General features: G+C 47.0%; 1 protein-coding gene across 4 annotated transcripts in view; it reads left to right on the top strand.

Moving 5' to 3' along the window:
* Positions 1 to 15,105, top strand: part of LOC109409870 (uncharacterized) — a 240,379-nt gene that overhangs the window by 27,203 nt on the left and 198,071 nt on the right. For 2 of the 4 annotated variants that reach the window (XM_062855752.1, XM_062855750.1), the window contains exon 1: positions 9,833 to 10,370. The exons of 1 other annotated variant lie outside the window; for it this stretch is intronic. The gene's annotated coding sequence lies outside the window, so the exon portion shown is untranslated. Of the gene's footprint in view, positions 1 to 9,832; positions 10,371 to 15,105 lie in introns of those variants that run through there. One more of the 4 variants, XM_062855751.1, reaches the window with a different exon arrangement.

Below are 15,105 nucleotides of genomic sequence, written 5' to 3'. Positions count from 1 at the left end.
TGGAGGAATCCCCGGAGGAATTCCTGGAGGAATCCCCGGAGGAATTCCTGGAGGAATCCCCGGAGGAATTCCTGGAGGAATCCCCGGAGGAATTCCTGGAGGAATCCCCGGAGGAATTCCTGGAGGAATCCCCGGAGGAATTCCTGGAGGAATCCCCGGAGGAATTCCTGGAGGAATCCCCGGAGGAATTCCTGGAGGAATCCCCGGAGGAATTCCTGGAGGAATCCCCGGAGGAATTCCTGGAGGAATCCCCGGAGGAATTCCTGGAGGAATCCCCGGAGGAATTCCTGGAGGAATCCCCGGAGGAATTCCTGGAGGAATCCCCGGAGGAATTCCTGGAGGAATCCCCGGAGGAATTCCTGGAGGAATCCCCGGAGGAATTCCTGGAGGAATCCCCGGAGGAATTCCTGGAGGAATCCCCGGAGGAATTCCTGGAGGAATCCCCGGAGGAATTCCTGGAGGAATCCCCGGAGGAATTCCTGGAGGAATCCCCGGAGGAATTCCTGGAGGAATCCCCGGAGGAATTCCTGGAGGCATCCCCGGAGGAATTCCTGGAGGAATCCCCGGAGGAATTCCTGGAGGAATCCCCGGAGGAATTCCTGGAGGAATCCCCGGAGAAATTCCTGGAGGAATCCCCGGAGGAATTCCTGGAGGAATCCCCGGAGGAATTCCTGGAGGAATCCCCGGAGAAATTCCTGGAGGAATCCCCGGAGGAATTCCTGGAGGAATCCCCGGAGGAATTCCTGGAGGAATCCCCGGAGGAATTCCTGGAGGAATCCCCGGAGGAATTCCTGGAGGAATCCCCGGAGGAATTCCTGGAGGAATCCCCGGAGGAATTCCTGGAGGAATCCCCGGAGGAATTCCTGGAGGAATCCCCGGAGGAATTCCTGGAGGAATCCCCGGAGGAATTCCTGGAGGAATCCCCGGAGGAATTCCTGGAGGAATCCCCGGAGGAATTCCTGGAGGAATCCCCGGAGGAATTCCTGGAGGAATCCCCGGAGGAATTCCTGGAGGAATCCCCGGAGGAATTCCTGGAGGAATCCCCGGAGGAATTCCTGGAGGAATCCCCGGAGGAATTCCTGGAGGAATCCCCGGAGGAATTCCTGGAGGAATCCCCGGAGGAATTCCTGGAGGAATCCCCGGAGGAATTCCTGGAGGAATCCCCGGAGGAATTCCTGGAGGAATCCCCGGAGGAATTCCTGGAGGAATCCCCGGAGGAATTCCTGGAGGAATCCCCGGAGGAATTCCTGGAGGAATCCCCGGAGGAATTCCTGGAGGAATCCCCGGAGGAATTCCTGGAGGAATCCCCGGAGGAATTCCTGGAGGAATCCCCGGAGGAATTCCTGGAGGAATCCCCGGAGGAATTCCTGGAGGAATCCCCGGAGGAATTCCTGGAGGAATCCCCGGAGGAATTCCTGGAGGAATCCCCGGAGGAATTCCTGGAGGAATCCTCGGAGGAATTCCTGGAGGAATCCCCGGAGGAATTCCTGGAGGAATCCCCGGAGGAATTCCTGGAGGAATCCCCGGAGGAATTCCTGGAGGAATCCCCGGAGGAATTCCTGGAGGAATCCCCGGAGGAATTCCTGGAGGAATCCCCGGAGGAATTCCTGGAGGAATCCCCGGAGGAATTCCTGGAGGAATCCCCGGAGGAATTCCTGGAGGAATCCCCGGAGGAATTCCTGGAGGAATCCCCGGAGGAATTCCTGGAGGAATCCCCGGAGGAATTCCTGGAGGAATCATCGGAGGAATTCCTGGAGGAATCCACGGAGGAATTCCTGGAGGAATCCACGGTGGAATTCCTGGGGGAATCTCCGGTGGAATTCCTGGGGGAATCCCCGGGGAAATTCCTGGAGGAATCCCCGGGGAAATTCCTGAAGGAATCCCCGGGGAAATTCCTGGAGGAATCCCCGGGGAAATTCCTGGAGGAATCCCCGGGGAAATTCCTGGAGGAATCCCCGGGGAAATTCCTGGAGGAATCCCCGGAGAAATTCCTGGAGGAATCCCCGGAGGAATTCCTGGAGGAATCCCCGGAGGAATTCCTGGAGAAATCCCCGGAGGAATTCCTGGAGGAATCTCCGGAGGAATTTCTGGAGGAATCTCCGGAGGAATTCCTGGAGGAATCTCCGGAGGAATTCCTGGAGGAATCTCCGGAGGAATTCCTGGAGGAATCTCCGGAGGAATTCCTGGAGGAATCTCCGGAAGAATTCCTGGAGGAATCTCCGGAGGAATTCCTGGAGGAATCTCCGGAGGAATTCCTGGAGGAATCTCCGGAGGAATTCCTGGAGGAATCTCCGGAGGAATTCCTGGAGGAATCTCCGGAGGAATTCCTGGAGGAATCTCCGGAGGAATTCCTGGAGGAATCTCCGGAGGAATTCCTGGAGGAATCTCCGGAGGAATTCCTGGAGGAATCTCCGGAGGAATTCCTGGAGGAATCTCCGGAGGAATTCCTGGAGGAATCTCCGGAGGAATTCCTGGAGGAATCTACGGAGGAATTCCTGGAGGAATCTCCGGAGGAATTCCTGGAGGAATCTCCGGAGGAATTCCTGGAGGAATCTCCGGAGGAATTCCTGGAGGAATCTCCGGAAGAATTCCTGGAGGAATCTCCGGAGGAATTCCTGGAGGAATCTCCGGAGGAATTCCTGGAGGAATCTCCGGAGGAATTCCTGGAGGAATCTCCGGAGGAATTCCTGGAGGAATCTCCGGAGGAATTCCTGGAGGAATCTCCGGAGGAATTCCCGGAGGAATCTCCGGAGGAATTCCTGGAGGAATCTCCGGAGGAATTCCTGGAGGAATCTCCGGAGGAATTCCTGGAGGAATCTCCGGAGGAATTCCTGGAGGAATCTCCGGAGGAATTCCTGGAGGAATCTCCGGAGGAATTCCTGGAAGAATCTCCGGAGGAATTCCTGGAGGAATTTCCGGAGGAATTCCTGGAGGAATCTCCGGATGAATTCCTGGAGGAATCTCCGGAGGAATTCCTGCAGGAATCTCCGGAGGAATTGCTGGAGGAATCTCCGGAGGAATTCCTGGAGGAATCTCCGGAGGAATTCCTGGAAGAATCTCCGGAGGAATTCCTGGAGGAATCTCCGGAGGAATTCCTGGAGGAATCTCCGGATGAATTCCTGGAGGAATCTCCGGAGGAATTCCTGGAGGAATCTCCGGAGGAATTCCTGGAAGAATCTCCGGAGGAATTCCTGGAGGAATCTCCGGAGAAATTCCTGGAGGAATCTCCGGATGAATTCCTGGAGGAATCTCCGGAGGAATTCCTGCAGGAATCTCCGGAGGAATTGCTGGAGGAATCTCCGGAGGAATTCCTGGAGGAATCTCCGGAGGAATTCCTGGAGGAATCTCCGGAGGAATTCCTGGAGGAATCTCCGGAGGAATTCCTGGAGGAATCTCCGGAGGAATTCCTGGAGGAATCTCCGGAGGAATTCCTGGAGGAATCTCCGGAGGAATTCCTGGAGGAATCTCCGGAGGAATTCCTGGAGGAATCTCCGGAGGAATTCCTGGAGGAATCTCCGGAGGAATTCCTGGAGGAATCTCCGGAGGAATTCCTGGAGGAATCTCCGGAGGAATTCCTGGAGGAATCCTAGGTGGATTTCCTGAAGAATATCTGGAGGAACTGTGGATGAACTTCTGGAGAAATTCCCGGAGAAATCTCCGGAGGAATTCCTGGAGGAATCTCCGGAGGAATTCCTGGAGGAATCCCCGGAGGAATTCCTGGAGGAATCCCCGGAGGAATTCCTGGAGGAATCCCCGGAAGAAATCCTGGAGGAATCTCCGGGGGAATTCCTGGAGGAATCCCTGGGGAAATTCCTGGAGGAATCCCCGGAGGAATTCCTGGAGGAATCCCCGGAGGAATTCCTGGAGGAATCCCCGGAGGAATTCCTGGAGGAATCCCCGGAGGAATTCCTGGAGGAATCCCCGGAGGAATTCCTGGAGGAATCCCCGGAGGAATTCCTGGAGGAATCCCCGGAGGAATTCCTGGAGGAATCCCCGGAGGAATTCCTGGAGGAATCCCCGGAGGAATTCCTGGAGGAATCCCCGGAGGAATTCCTGGAGGAATCCCCGGAGGAATTCCTGGAGGAATCCCCGGAGGAACTCCTGGAGGAATTCCTGGAGGAATTCCAGGAGAAATTCCTGGAGGAATTCCTGGAGGAATTCCTGGAGGAATTCCTGGAGGAATTCCTGGAGGAATTCCTGGAGGAATCTCCGGGGGAATTCCTGGAGGAATCTCCAGGGGAAATCCTGGAGGAATCTCCGGGGGAATTCCTGGAGGAATCTCCGGGGGAATTCCTGGAGGAATCTCCGGGGAAATTCCTGGAGGAATCCCCGGGGGAATTCCTGGAGGAATTCCTGGAGAAATTCCGGGAGGTATTCCTGGAGGAATTCCTGGAGGAATTCCTGGAGGAATTCCTGGAGGAATTCCTGGAGGAATTCCCGGAGGAATTCCTTGAGGAATTCCTGGGGGAATCCACGGAGGAATTCCTGGAAGAATCCACGGAGGAATTCCTGGAGGAATCCACTGAGGAATTCCTGGAGGAATCCCTGGAGGAATTCCTGGAGGAATCCCCGAAGGAGTTCCTGGAGGAATCCCCGGAGGAATTTCTGATCTCCGGGGGAATTCCTGATCTCCGGAGGAATTCCTGGAGGAATTCCTGGAGGAATTCCTGGAGGAATTCCTGGAAGAATTCCTGGAGGAATCCCGAAAGAATTCCTGGCGGAATCCCATGAGGAATTCCTGGAATAATCACCGAAGGAATTCCCTGAAGAATTCCTGGAAGATTCCCCGGAGGAATCCCGGAGGAATCTTCGGAGGAATTTCAGGTGGAATCTCTGGAAGAATTACCGGAGGAATTCCTTGAAGAATTTCTGAAGGAATTTCGGGGGAAATTCCTGGAAGAATTCCTCAAGGAATTCCTCAAGGAATTCCTCAAGGAATTTCTGAAAGAATTCCTGTGGGAATCCTTGGCGAAATTCCTGCAGGAATCCTTGGCGAAAATCCTGAAGAAATTCCTGAAGGGACTCATAAAGAAAGCCCTGACGGAATTCTCGAAGGATTACCTGGAGGAATTCTTTCGAGGAATTCTTGAAGGAATTCCAGAGACATTACAGAAGGAATCCCTGGAAAAATTCCTGGAGAATTGCCTGGAGGAGTTCTTTGAGAAATCCCATGAAAAATTCCTGAAGGAATTCCTGGAGAAATTCCTTGAGGAATTCCTGGAGAAATTCCTTGAGGAATTCCTGGAGGAATCCCCGGAGGAATTCCTGGAGGAATCCTCGGAGGAATTCCTGGAGGAATCCTCGGAGGAATTCCTGGAGGAATCCACGGAGGAATTCCTGGAGGAATCCCCGGAGGAGTTCCTGGAGGAATCCCCGGAGGAGTTCCTGGAGGAATCCCCGGGGGAATTCCTGGGGGAATCCCCGGAGGAATTCCTGGGGGAATCCCCGGAGGAATTCCTGGGGGAATCCCCGGTGGAATTCCTGGGGGAATCCCCGGTGGAATTCCTGGGGGAATCCCCGGTGGAATTCCTGGGGGAATCCCCGGTGGAATTCCTGGGGGAATCCCCGGTGGAATTCCTGGAGGAATCCCCGGTGGAATTCCTGGAGGAATCCCCGGTGGAATTCCTGGAGGAATCCCCGGTGGAATTCCTGGGGGAATCCCCGGTGGAATTCCTGGGGGAATCCCCGGTGGAATTCCTGGGGGAATCCCCGGTGGAATTCCTGGAGGAATCCCCGGGGAAATTTCTGGAGGAATCCCCGGGGAAATTCCTGGAGGAATCCCCGGGGAAATTCCTGGAGGAATCCCCGGGGAAATTCCTGGAGGAATCCCCGGGGAAATTCCTGGAGGAATCCCCGGGGAAATTCCTGGAGGAATCCCCGGGGAAATTCCTGGAGGAATCCCCGGGGAAATTCCTGGAGGAATCCCCGGGGAAATTCCTGGAGGAATCCCCGGGGAAATTCCTGGAGGAATCCCCGGGGAAATTCCTGGAGGAATCCCCGGAGGAATTCCTGGAGGAATCCCCGGAGGAATTCCTGGAGAAATCCCCGGAGGAATTCCTGGAGGAATCTCCGGAGGAATTCCTGGAGGAATCTCCGGAGGAATCTCCGGAGGAATTCTGGAGGAATCTCCGGAGGAATTCCTGGAGAAATCTCCGGAGGAATTCCTGGAGGAATCTCCGGAGGAATTCCTGGAGGAATCTCCGGAGGAATTCCTGGAGGAATCTCCGGAGGAATTCCTGGAGGAATCTCCGGAGGAATTCCTGGAGGAATCTCCGGTGGAATTCCTGGAGGAATCTCCGGAGGAATTCCTGGAGGAATCTCCGGAGGAATTCCTGGAGGAATCTCCGGAGGAATTCCTGGAGGAATCTCCGGAGGAATCTCCGGAGGAATTCCTGGAGGAATCTCCGGAGGAATTCCTGGAGGAATCTCCGGAGGAATTCCTGGAGGAATCTCCGGGGGAATTCCTGGAGGAATCTCCGGGGGAATTCCTGGAGGAATCTCCGGGGAAATTCCTGGAGGAATCCCCGGGGGAATTCCTGGAGGAATTCCTGGAGAAATTCCGGGAGGTATTCCTGGAGGAATTCCTGGAGGAATCTCCGGGGGAATTCCTGGAGGAATCTCCAGGGGAAATCCTGGAGGAATCTCCGGGGGAATTCCTGGAGGAATCTCCGGGGGAATTCCTGGAGGAATCTCCGGGGAAATTCCTGGAGGAATCCCCGGGGGAATTCCTGGAGGAATTCCTGGAGAAATTCCGGGAGGTATTCCTGGAGGAATTCCTGGAGGAATTCCTGGAGGAATTCCTGGAGGAATTCCTGGAGGAATTCCTGGAGGAATTCCTGGAGGAATTCCTGGAGGAATTCCTGGAGGAATCCCCGGAGGAATTCCCGGAGGAATTCCTTGAGGAATTCCTGGGGGAATCCACGGAGGAATTCCTGGAAGAATCCACGGAGGAATTCCTGGAAGAATCCACGGAGGAATTCCTGGAGGAATCCACTGAGGAATTCCTGGAGGAATCCCTGGAGGAATTCCTGGAGGAATCCCTGGAGGAATCCCCGGATGAATTCCTGGAGGAATCCCCGGAAGAATTCCTGGAGGATTCCCCGAAGGAATTTCTGATCTCCGGGGGAATTCCTGATCTCCGGAGGAATTCCTGATCTCCGGAGGAATTCCTGGAGAAATTCCTGGAGGAATTCCTGGAGGAATTCCTGGAAGAATTCCTGGAGGAATCCCGAAAGAATCCCATGAGGAATTCCTGGAATAATCACCGAAGGAATTCCCTGAAGAATTTCTGGAAGATTCCCCGGAGGAATCCCGGAGGAATCTTCGGAGGAATTTCAGGTGGAATCTCTGGAAGAATTACCGGAGGAATTCCTTGAAGAATTTCTGAAGGAATTCCGGGGGAAATTCCTGGAAGAATTCCTCAAGGAATTCCTCAAGGAATTTCTGAAAGAATTCCTGTGGGAATCCTTGGCGAAATTCCTGCAGGAATCCTTGGCGAAAATCCTGAAGAAATTCCTGAAGGGACTCATAAAGAAAGCCCTGACGGAATTCTCGAAGGATTACCTGGAGGAATTCTTTCGAAGAATTCTTGAAGGAATTCCAGAGACATTACAGAAGGAATCCCTGGAAAAATTCCTGGAGAATTGCCTGGAGGAGTTCTTTGAGAAATCCCATGAAAAATTCCTGAAGAAATTCCTGGAGAAATTACAGGAGGAATTTCTACAAGAATCCCTGGAGGAATTCCATGAGAAATTCCTGGAGGAATCCGTGGAAGAACTCTTGGAATAATCCCTTGGGAAACTCCTGGTGGAATACCTTTAGTAACTCCTGGAGAAGTCCTTAGAGAAATTCCTTGAAGAATTCCGAAAAAGAATTCCTGGAGGCATCCTCGGAGGAATTCCTGGAGGAATTCCTGGTTCCCCTTGGTGCCTCTGTGGACAGTGATAAATCAATCAATAAATTCCTGAAGTTATTTCTGGATGAATTCCTGAAGTTATTTCTGGATGAATTCCTGAAGGAATCCCTGAAGGAATTCTTGAAAGAATCCCTGAAGGAATTTCTGAAGGAATTTCTGAAAGAATTCCTAAAGGATTTTTGGCGGAATTACTAAAGAAATCCCTGAAGGGACTCGTAAAGGAATCCCTGGTGAAATTCTCGAAGAGTCGAAGGAATACCTGGAGGAATCCCTGGAGAAATTCCCTAGAGGGTTCCCTGGAGAAGTTCCTTGAGAAATCCTAAGAGGAATTCCTCTAGAAATGACTAGAGGAATTCCTGCAAGAATCCCCGGAGAACGCCTTGCGGGAAAAATCTTTGGAAAAATTCTTGGAGGAATCACTAGAGGAATTTCTGGAGGAATCTCTGGAGGAACTCCTGGAGGAATCTCTTGAGAAACTCCTGGAGGAATCCCTTCGGTAACTCCTGGAGAAGTACCTAGAGAAATTCCTTGAGGAATCTCAAAAAGAATCCCAGGAGGTATTCCTGGAGGAATTCCTGGAGGAATTCCTGGAGGAATTCCTGGAGGAATTCCTGGAGGAATCCTCGGAGGAATCCTTAGAGGAATTCATGGAAGAATCAGCGAATGAATCCCTGAAAGAATACTTGGAGGAATTTTTGGATGAATTCCTGAGAGAATTCTTGAAGGAATTTCTGTAGGAATCTGTGAGTTCCCGGAGGAATCCCTAGGAGAATACCTGGAGATATCCATGGATGAATTCCTGGAGGAATTCCTGGAGAAATCCCTGCAGAAATTCCTGGCGGAGTTACTCAAGGCAACTCTTGGGAAAAAACTTGAGATATCCCTGGGGGAATTCCAGGAGGAATGCCTCGGGGATTCCTCGATTACCCTCTTGGGAAATTCCTGTATGAATTCCTTGGGAAACTCCTGGAGGAATTTCTTAGATAATTTCTGGAGGAATTCCATGAGTAATCAGTAATCCTTGGAGGTTCCCTGAGAAAATTTCTAGAAACATCCCCGGAGGAATCTCTGGAGGAATCCCTAGAGGGATGCCTGGAGGAATGCCTGGAGGAATCCCTTGAGATATTCCTGGTGGAATCCTTGGAGGAATTCCTGGAGGAATCCCTGGAGGAATTCCTGTAGAAACACCTGGAGTCATTCCTCCGGTAACTCCTGGAGAAGTCCCTGGAGGAATCTCTGAAAGAATATTTGGAGGAATCCCTGGAAGAACCCCTAGAAAAATTATTGAAGGAATTTCCTGAGAAATTCCTGGAAGTGTTTCTGCAGGAATTCCTGGATAAATTTCTGGAGGAACTCCTGGCGGAATCGCTGGATAAACCACTGGACGAACTCCTGGAGGAATTCCCTGAAGACATTCTCGGAAGAATTTTATAAGGAATCCCTAGAGAAATCTTTGGAGGAATCCCTACAGAGTGAATTTACTTTTGACTGTTTTTATTGTGATATTCGTTTGGAACCCTTACGTGTCAGTCGTGGATGTAATCCCTCAACTGAGTCAACGTTCTTTCCTGTGGAGAAATTACAAGCAAAACCACAGTCGATCCCTCAGAACAAACTCTCTCTCTCTCTGACATATGTTTTAGAATCGCGTTTTCCGTCCCACACCTGATGATAGGAAGGGTTCGACTCTGCATCGCTCATGCTTATCACCATACACTCTAAAGTCGAATCATTCAAGTAGAAATGAATTTCTGGAAGCAGCTTACAATTCGTGTTTTTCGAATATTGAAGCGGACTGTCGTGTTGAAAATATTTCGTGTCAATGAGCAATTTCAAGTGTGCTCTCTCCCTACTTGCATGCAAGTTACAACAGCCAACTGTGAGAGCCTCGCAGAATAACCTACCATCGAGAGCGAATTAGCCTGTATCTATGCAGGCAGCACATTACGTGACACGCACCAAGAGAGACAGACCGTAATGTCCTTGTCTCTCGAGCGAGTCTCGATGGCATGGAAATGCTAGGCCTGGATCAAAACAACACAACCCATGCTGGGTCGGGTTCAGTTTGAGCTTCACCTTCGTGACGGTCAGAGGTTTCCACTGGTTGGGCACTGGAAATGGGACTTCTTATTCCTTTTGCTCGATTGTTGCACTGGATTTTGGAGCTGGACTGGGAATTGTGATTACCTATAGGTAGTGTGAGAGTCGATTCGATGGTGTGATGCAAGGATGTGATTTTTGTGCGGACTGTCGAAGAATTTTTCGAAGAAGTTTTGAAGTTGTGGTGTTTATCGAATAAATCAAGTGGATTATGATGTACTCTTGAAGGAGTACATGATTTCCAGCACCAAAACATTGTGTAACGCGTAGAAGGGAAATAGACATAATAGTAAGTGAACGGAATGGCAGTGATGTGAAAACTCAGCTGGTTTAGGGGGAGCAACAGGAGAAAGCGGTAATGTGAGGGGGTTTTCGTACATCAAAATGCTAGGATTACACTGGGTGGCAGATTTTCAGAGATAATGGTTGTTCCCCTTTAACTCCAAATATCTTGAAAATGATAAAAGAAAGTTGTGATTCTGTGTTTATTTTTTTGAATATTTTGATTTTGAACTACATAATGTACGAAATTCTAAAATAATGACTAATGTGGAAAGAAACTCGATGTACAATGTATATTTTATTATCTGCTGGTTCATTGGATAAGGAAAATAACATGTATAGTTTTCTTATTGAAGTTTGTGGGTATAATCTATTTTTGATATAAAAAATTCGAAAAGTTTGATAGTTTTTAAAATCGATGAAAAACAATCGAGAAAAAAAATGTTAAGTTATAAGCATTTGTTCACACTGGGCTTCTTGGAAAATTTTGAGCTTTCTACAGAAAAAATAAAATTAGAAAAAAATCCAGATAATATTTTTGGATTTTTAGAGATTTTTGGAAAATTGAAAAAAGAACTTTCTAAAATATCAATAAAAAAAACCGTTTTCGAGTTATACTTTTTGGATAAACTTGATTCGTGCGTTGAGCTGAAAAAGCTCTATGCTTCAATTTTCTTTTCTTGTGCATTTATTATGTAGTTTCATTATGGACCTCGCAGATGCATTAATATTAAAATAATTGGAGAAATTATGGAACGGTTTCCAAAAACTGTCTTGTAAAATTCTTATACAATTTTTCCTAAGTTTTTTTTTTTTCAGATCATTCTGCACCGTTTTATTTTTTTCATATTCCATAGCAAAATTTATTTTAAAGTACTTTTGGCAATATTTCATATAATTCATTTGATAGCAATGGATACTTTTTTGAATTTTCTTCCAAAAAATGGTAAATTTTGGTGATATTTCTTGAGATTAACCTGCAATTATGAAGCTTGAATTTCTTGTAAAGTACTGGCCGAAGTCCTTTTCTAATATCGGATAAAATTCCTATTCCTCTAATACCCGAATTTTCGATTTTGATCTAAATATTATTTTTCGTCATCTTAAATCGGTTCAATCATGTTTCAGTAGATAATTCTTTTTAATTCGCAATCTTGTGAATTTTGGTGATTTTTTCTAATTTTTTTTTTGACTATTCCATACACAGTATTTTTTCCTGAAAGCATATTTGAGATACCGATTTTTAATAGGACGAAAACATTTTGAGACTTATATATTTTTAAACATTGTCATTTTGCATATTTAATTTTTTGTGTGATTTGAGGGAAAATAATTCGAGTGTATTCATTTTCTTTAAACTCTTTTACTAAAATAGAATGATGAGGGAAAAATTTATAATCTGATAACTGTTGCGGCCTAAAGCAATCAAAACAGTGACATAAAAATGAACAAAACTTATTTTTTTTTTCAATAATTAAAAAAAAAGACGCTTTAAACTACATCCAAAACTACGCTAACCTCATTTGTCCCGTTTAAATACAGTACATATGTTGAAAACTCTACATAAAGTAAATCAATGTCCAAAACACAAAGTGGATGTTAAAAACAATGCCATCCAAGCTTGAAATAACGAAAAACATAATTAAAAGGATGCACAACTCTAGAAACTTTTTTAGTCAAACGGACAAGAAAAGGTTCTGCAAACCATCATAAAACCAAAACAAAAGGTGTTAGTAGCTTTGAGGCGAAACTAGAAGCATTTCCTCACTTTTTGGTTTTTGATTTTTTATTATATAACGAAGCAATATTTTCAAAATCGGTTTTCGTGCACATGTAGAGTATGGATCATGGTATCTTCTGATTTTTTTTTTGTGGTGGAAAATATTTTTCGTTTTTGCAGAAACCATTTTCAAAAAAATGGTTTCTGCTAAAATGGAAAACATTTTCCACCTCATAAAAAATCAAAAGATAACTTGATCCATACTCTACATGTGCACGAAAACCGATTTTGAAAATATTGCTTCGTTTTTTAATAAAAAATCAAAAACCGAAAATATGAAAAAATGCTTCCAGTTTCGCCTTTAGTTGGTTTTAAAAACCTCTACAAGATTAGATTGTAATTAAAATGCTACTTGAGAACGAGTGGTGAACATTTGAAAAATCAGCTGTCCCGTTAAATACGGGACGGATGGTCAGCCAATACAAAGCCGTTTTGAAATATTCAGAAACGTCCTAAATACCAGTCAAGAATGAAAAAGTTTAGATTTTCCTGAAAAAAAAAATAAATACAAAAATTCTCAAACTATACCTTGTCTAAAGGGTTATATTTCAGGTGAAATTAACGGGTGAAATTTTGGCAAAATATTGGAAAGCTTTTGGAAAAATCCTGATAAATCATTTTGCCCTATTTTTGTCGGCATGGTGTCTTAACTAGTTTGAAATCCTTGAGAATGTTTTGCCGGAAATATTGGGCATTTTTTTTGCGGATTCTTGAAGACGCCATAAATAACTGGCATTTTACAGGATTTTCGGTAAAAAAAATGTGGGATTTTTTTCAGCAAACATTACAGAATTGTTAAAATTGTCCATTCAAAAATGATTTACCCTCCTAAGATCAGCGTGCATGTCTTTAGGGTGGGGCTCATTTTAAAAAATCTCTCCGGGATACGATTTCTCAAGTGGAAAGTGATCTACTAAACGAAATAAGTAAGCTGTACAAAAATGAGCGATTTCGGTTGATATTTAGGGGTGGCGCAAAGGGTTTCAGTGATTTTTTTGCTAGAACAAACCTTCAAAAAACATTTCAAATTTAATTTTCAAACATCACATTTCTAGACTAAATCAGTGATTCTAGAACCCAATTGGGCCAAATTCGTGCTCAGAATTGCGATATTTCTGAGATGTTTTTGGGTTCTAAAATCACCGATTTGGTCTAGTCTTGGGATAAAATACCCCAAGAAACCTCATTAATACATCTGAAGCATTATTTCTCTTGCAAATTACGACTTCGATAAAGTATACTTTCGAAACCATAGCATATGTAATGGTATTCCATTTAAGAACCATTGCTAGTCTATATCAACTTACACCTAAAGTAAACTGACAGCAATTAAGGCCATCCGCCTCTAGAATGCAATGTACCTAATCAAAATATAGAATAGCATTCAACGCTCGCGTGCCCTTATGTATAGGATAGTAATACATAGTATTTTATTGAAAACGGTAGCCTGTTAGTACATAACTTTTGATCAGGTCAAGGAAGCAACAGTTGGAGAACAAATTGAAGAGTACTATATAAACATTTTTTTTGGGCTGCGAAACGGTGAGTCGATAAGGAGAGCGTCCAATATAGCTGTGGTCCTCACAAGTTCCTACCTCATGCTTCCACGGGTCAAGTGATGACAAGACCGCCAGCTAAGAGTTGTGTGCTTAGTTGGTAGTGCAGCCTGGGCACTGTTGTCCTTCTGACTTCAGCTAGATTGAGGAGGTACGATCCGAGTGTCTGTTCACCAAGGAGGTGCGGCTCAAACAGCGTCTGTTCTGGCATCTAGCGGCTGAGTAAGAAACGCTGCACCACGCCCAGCTAGATCCAAGGTAGTAGCCCCAGCGTGGTCGTCCCAGTGTTGGTTGGGACGTTAAACAGAACTGGCACGATGGCCCTCCGGCGAGACAGGAGTGTTGGCGAAGGCCCAATAAGCCACCCGTAAAAATCCCCATTCCGAATAACATAGGAGAAAATACGACTCGATACAATCGGCAAAGACCCACGCGACGAAATAAGGACTACGATTGCAAACTTGGAACATGGAATTGCAAGTCACTAGGTTTCGCAGGATGTGACAGGATAATTTACGACGCAACTTCGGACATAGTGGCGTTGCAGGAACTTTGTTGAACTGGACAGAAAGTGTGGAAAAGCGGGCATCGAGCGGCTACCTTCTACCAAAGCTGTGGCACCATCAATGAACTGGGAACAGGATTTATAATGTTGGAAAAAATGTGACAACGTGTCATCGGGTGCCAGCCGATCAACGCAAGGATGTGCAAGTTGAGAGTTAAGGGCCGTTTCTTCAACTACAGCATCATCAACGTCCACTGTCCACACAAAGGGACACCCGATGACGAGAAAGAAGCGTTCTACGCGCAGTTAGAGCAAACATACGATGGTTGCTCGCCGTGTGACATGAAAATCGTTATCGGCGACATGAACGCGCAGGTAGGAAGGGAGGAAATGTACATACCGGTAATCGGGCGAAACAGCCTGCACGTCGTTTCGAATGATAACGGCCAGCGATGCGTAAACTTTGCAGCATCCCGTGGTATGGTAGTCCGAAGCACCTCCTTTCTCCGCAAAGATATCCACAAAGCCACCTGGAGATCACCCGACCACCAAACAGAAAACCAAATCGACCACGTTCTAATCGACGGTAAATTCTTCTCGGATATAACCAATGTCCGCACATACCGCAGTGCGAATATAGATTCAGATCACTACTTAGTCGCTGTATGCATGCGCTCAAAATTTTCGACAGTTATCACCACGCGTCGAAGTCGAACGCCGCGGCTCAACATCGAGCAGCTGCGTAACGTAAAAGTGGCTCAAGACTACGCGCAGCAGTTAGCAGTGGCCCTACCACCGGAAGAGCAGCTTGGCGCAGCTACACTTGAAGATGGTTGGAGGGACACCCGATCTGCCATAGGTAGTACCTCGGCTAGAGCACTAGGCTTCGCGACTCCGAATCACAGAAACGACTGGTACGACGGCGAATGTGAACAGTTGAAAAAACGAGAAGAATACAGCATGGGCG

The sequence above is a fragment of the Aedes albopictus genome, chromosome 3 (genome assembly GCF_035046485.1).
Source record: "Aedes albopictus strain Foshan chromosome 3, AalbF5, whole genome shotgun sequence".
NCBI lineage: Eukaryota > Metazoa > Arthropoda > Insecta > Diptera > Culicidae > Aedes > Aedes albopictus.
Note: the sequence above shows the minus strand (reverse complement) of the source record. Positions and strands in the feature narration are given on the sequence as shown.